Source organism: Copadichromis virginalis, linkage group LG1, assembly GCF_057382275.1.
Source record: "Copadichromis virginalis isolate Kocher_CV1m ecotype Utaka linkage group LG1, C_Virginalis_male_GT1.1, whole genome shotgun sequence".
Classification (NCBI taxonomy): Eukaryota; Metazoa; Chordata; class Actinopteri; order Cichliformes; family Cichlidae; genus Copadichromis; species Copadichromis virginalis.
In genome coordinates, this window is record NC_140618.1 from 5581927 (window position 1) to 5587794 (window position 5868).

Below are 5868 nucleotides of genomic sequence, written 5' to 3' on the forward strand. Positions count from 1 at the left end.
ACGCAATGAGAACATGCAAACTCCATACAGGTCGAAGTCAGCAAGTGGATTTGAACACAAAACCTTCTGCTTCAAGGCACCAGTACTAATCACTGAACTTCATTTCTAAATCAGGCTATAGGTAATCAGGTAATTGCAATTCCATATGTTTTTTATGCTTCATGTAAAGCCTCTAAACAATCCAAAAGTGCCAAAAAGATGTTAGCCAGAAAAACAAAACCACTATAGACTTTGTCAGAGGAACTGAAGAATCAGAGTTTGCACCTCAGTGTATCTGTAATGGATCCCTTGGTGCCTCCAGTGGCTTGTTTCTGACTGTCATCCCCATTCCCAGTCCTTTGCATGAGTGTGTGTGTGTGCATGTGTGACACACCTGTGTTCCATCAGCTCATCTTCCACTCGGGTTTTTAGGTACTGCTTCAGCCACCCAATCTTCACCAGATTCCCATCTCTCTCTTTCTTTGCCACTAATACAGGCATCCATATGTCATTCGATTCAACTCACTTACCAGAACTCATCTACATCCTCTCCAGTGTGACAGCCTGTCCTCTCATGGGGTCTATTCCAAGTATTCAGTTTGGATAGGGAAATTAACCCGTGAGACACTACATGAAGTTACTTGACCTGAGGATTGCCTCGCCTGCCTAATATATTCTTGTTTTTGTAATAAAACCCCTGAAACATGCTCTGTCTTGAAACCTATTAGCTTTTAGTGAAAATTATAGCAGTGTCACTCAAATAAACACCATAGAATGTTACGCACTGTTACCTAGCAAAGGTACCCACTGTTAAAATGGAAACATTGGTTAAAGCTGCTTTCTTGTTACATTCAGCTGTCAAAATCAGCAGGATTAGTTCCAGTATATGTGCATGTGGATTAAAAGGTGAGCAGGCAGATCTAAAACAAAACAAACGTACAGCAGCTGTATTATTATTGTAATTTCTCAATGAACTTTGTTAGATTAAAAACTCACACTGTTAAATAAGCAAACCATATGAAGGAAAAAATAATAATTTTAGCACACTTATTAGATAATAACTCCCCGATCTCCATTAGCGAGTTCTTACTTTATATGCTATTTTGACTAGCACTATGGTAAAGACAGGTTGTTCCGCAGCTTATTACTTTCCAGGAACTGTTAGACTTTTTTTCTGCCTTGCACAAAAGTTCATCTGGTTTCCTGTGTTATAGCTCACATGTAAATACAGTAATTTATATATAACTGAGCCATAGAGTAGACCCATGGCTTTGTATTCTTGTTTAGAGCATAAAACCAATTCTCATAGAATTCAATTTCATTTAAATCCACACAAAGAAATCTGGACAATAGAAGCTAATTTGGTCTTAATGGAAAACCGTTCACTTCCTTTCCCTCTCACCGTCTTTGTCACTCTGTGTGTTATTTTCTCCTCGCACCTCTCACTTTCTTTGTGTCTTTCTCTTGGGTGTTTTGTCAACATTGTTGTTACTGTAACTGCCATTTTGCTCTATTAGTTGTTTTCCTACAGTGTTCATACTCCCCTATTTTGCAGAGCTCAAGTGCTATTAAAGGAAATGAACACTCACAGCGCAGTGTGTTCCTTTATAAAACACTCTGAATTGTTTTGAAAGTGGAAGACGAGTATGACTCAGTCTGGAGTGTGATGCATTTCTCTTCTGACACACACAACATGGGGGAGGAGAAAAAGTGGCAGACCTCCTAAAAGTCAGAGAACAGAGAAAATCGTGTTGGGGAAAAATAACTATTGGCCTCCAGTGCACTGTACATTTTGGTGGGTCAGGTGTTAATGATGTGTTAATTTATTGCCCAACATTTGCTTGCTGTTCTCTAAAAATTACCATCATTGTGAACAAGCACGGTTGCACGTCTGTTGTGTGAAGATAGGAGTATTGGAACATGTAGGTGTGGTGTGTGTGGGAGAGTGCAACAGCAGGCAGCGACAGACGGTTGAACCTTTGGTGTAAGACTACATCAGCCCTGATGGCTGGTCCTCTGGCTCAGGGCAATCTGACATTTCATGAGATACGCTTGAAACAGCTGGATTTTATTTTTTGTTTGTTTAAGTAAAGCAGGTGAACAACTAAATTGTCATCTTTTACAGCAAAATGTCCCTGTTTCTGGTAATAGTGAATGCACCAAACCTTGGCCTTCACTTACACTGTCAGACTTGCTCCGATCATGATTTGGTGCATTTGTTGAAACATCTTCATCACTCGAGACTTTATGATGGCTTCACTGCCAGCGATTTTCTTCTTTTTAAGTGAGATTTATCACTACAGTGCACATTGCTGACATGCCCGCTGCCACTGTAGTGTGGTGCCACATAAGACCACAAACATAATCACACTGCTTCTTTCCAACAAGATGAAACACTGTCAGCTCCGCAGAGTGCTGTAACAGACTGACTAACAGGACAACATCTGGCAAAGTTGAGTCAGATGATCTTTTTTCTCACCTCATGGAGCTCTGGCTTCTTAAAAAAGTGAGTTCTGCCTCTGATTATTCAAACATGTCTAAGCCTCTTGTCTCAGTGTGCATCTTTTAGTATTTCTCAAAAGTGGCCTTTATCACAGATAGGGAGTCAAACTGGCCACTGAATGTAGGCAAGAATGGAACTTATTTTCACTGGCTTAAAAAACTGTTTGGTAAAGGAGGCAATTGGCTCTTTGTGTTTCATCACTTCAGCCCAGCCTGCACCCTGACACTTCACAGTATAGCTCTCCCATAGTTTTTGACAACCAATTTTCGCCTATCACATTTCATGTTACTCTGTATTAAAGAATCCTAGCGGCCACCGGGATGGTGATGTGGTATGCACTTCAGTAAATTGCCTTTGTTGACAACACCTTGCATATACATTCTAAAGGCCCTAAAACCTATTTTCACAATCAGCGTGTTACAATTTGTCAGAATTAGAAATGTTCAGGTTATCAAATGATAATGATCTGGTTCTTTGTGTTTGTGTAGTTACTTTTCTCAGAAGTAGCAGGGATTAGCTGGACAAAGGAGATGTCATTTTTCTTCTGGTACCAATTGAAATTAAAATGTGAACATTTTATTAAAAAGGTAATGAGATCTGGTAGATTGCAGACCACTTCAGTGAGTTCTGATCATATCACACTATACAGTACTTTTTCCTGAAGTTGTACTTTTGCCGCAGTTCACTTAGTTGTGAGTATATATATGATATGAAGCCACTGTTTTCATTGCCTAATAAATTCAACACAATTCCATTTTCAACATGGTAGTAACCGTTTCAGGGACACCTTTTTCTGTTTTAACATCATCACAGATCCATGCTCACTGGGAGATAAAGAAAATATTCCCAAGTTTGATGTGGCTGAAAAGCAGACAGGCCTCCAAAAAGTCTTGACCTCAACTGCATCAAAGACCTTCAGAATAAACTGGAACTTAGTGAGTCAGAACTTATCACTCAAGATCAGTGGGTGACCTTACTAAAGTTGCTGAATGTAGAAGAACTGTACCGGTATATTCAGATATGGAGGCATAAGGTTCAAATTCACCTCTGGGCAGGGGCATTTACTGTAATCTGCTGAAAAATAGGTGCAGATACATATCAGTGCCCATTTTGCAGAGAAAACTTGCAACCAATCATGCTACATTCTTTCATATATTCCATGGTGTTTAATATATGCATGAACATTTTTGTACTTTAACTTTATACTTCATAAAATGAACCAAGCCTGGGGACCCTGAAGAAAAATGTCACTTCTCTTCCAGCTTTTTCACAACCATAACTCCGGAGCTTCCTTCATGGATAGGTTTAAAATGGAGAGTACAGTTAAAACCCTAGCAGCTAGCTAAACAGGCACAGATAACTACAAATATGAAAGGAACAGACCAAAGAACATCATTAAACTTCGACAATAGCAAATAAAACTGTCTGACTATGACAATTCAGAAAGTTACGATCTGGAAAATATCCAGAAAAAAAATATTACACAATTAAATATTGTAAATGTTGTATTTAAAGATGTATTATATATTATATCTTGTTGTCCATATACCTGTGGAACAATGTTTATATACCAGTGTTTTGCATTCGAGTGCAGCAGCTCTATATCCTACAGGTTGCATCTTGTATTTGTGATGATGCGGACACAAGTCCAGGCCTTTGTGCTCCTACATCTGCTACTGTAGTTACACCTCTGCTTTCTGCCTTTGTGGTGTCACATGACATAGGTGAGTTCCAGATGAGAAGACTTGGAAACAGGATAGTGCACCTGGCCAACAGAGAATGTGAAGAGAATATGTAAATGAGCGGCAGAGGTTATTTGGTATTTGTGAGATGAATGAAATTCTCCCCTCTCTTTTCCTCATTTCCCCTCTCACATTTGTATGACTAGACTAGTTAAGTCCCTGTCACTCAAGCTGCCAAGGTCCATGGGGCACCAGAGCGAGAAGCAGAGTAATATGAGAAAAAGTGAGAGAGAAAGAGAGGGAGAGAAGGTGAGAGAAATTGGGCCAGGGATGATTGCAAATTGTCTGTCTAATGGCTGCCACCCAGGAAGCCATTTCAGGTGACTTGTTATCCGTCATGAGAGAGGCAGACCTGCCAGGATCCCTCTTCTCACTCTCTTTCTCAGTGGGCCACCATTGCCTAAGAGCTTTAGGCTATCACCAGTGACCTCACATCTTAAAACTCCTCTGTCTCCAATTTTAGATGCCTTTTCTCTTCTCTTCTCGTCTCCCTCTCTATGGCTTTCTCTGTGTCTCTCCCTCTCCCACTTTGCCTTGTCCTCCCTGCAGTGCGTCTCTCTGGCTTCTGCTCAGCAGCTGTTGTTTAGTGATAGATCAGTGAAGCAAAAAATGATGCCGAGTATAAAAAATAGATCTTAAAGCAAAGCACAGCCTCCCTTTTCTGACTACCTATTGTTCTGCATTAGCAGCAAGACTTTAGGGATTCATTCAGAGGTAATCATTTGTTACTCAGGGGCACGGTGTCTTTCAAGCACCAATGATGAAGTCACCTCTGAAAGGGCCACAGATGAGAGAGAAATCATTTGCTGTCTAACCACAGTGGCTAACCATTGATTGGTGATCCTGCAATGAGAAAACTTAACATCTAAAAGTAATTTTTTAAGGCTTTTAATCTCTTCCTGAAAGTCAGTTTTGGTGTTTCTTTTTTATTACAACAATTTATATGGTTTTAAAGATTCAATATAGCTATATGCTGTTACCATGGCAAAAAAACACTCACCCCTCCACTGCTTCAGATTGACATGAGAGAGGAAATTGACATGCAAACCAAGTGTGCTGAAAGTTAATCTGTATGTGCACCATATCACGTGGATCAGAGCTTGGAGGCAGCTAGCATTAAAAGGAACCTGTCAAGCTAAGTGTGCTTCTCAACCTTTCTGCCATTACTCTGACATGTTTTGTGACCCGTGAATTGAAGTCTTGTCAAGACCTAGTCATTTTACCAGCTCTCAACACGGACGGGAGGACTCCCAGTAAATGTGCTTCTCCTAAAACAATATTTTCGGCCTTCTCTGCACGGCAGGTGGCACTGATTGGCTCCTGCACATATCCCTCACTTGTCATTAGTCCCAGTGATGGCTCAAGAACTGTCCAGGGACATCTGGCTTTAGCCACTGGTCCTGCCAATAACCAAGTGTTGAAGCATGAAGCAAGTAGTCAGTCAACTTGCATGTCAACATAATCAGCTGATCTATCTCTCTCTGTAGTGCTCTTATTAATTGTGCTTTAGTGATCAGAATGTAGTCATACATTGTGTGTCTGGATTTTTAGACTGGATTTAAACTTCAGCCCATTTTACACCAGCAACTGTTTCTGTCTCTAACAAACTGATCACGTGCTAAGTGACAATAGAAGTTGGAAATT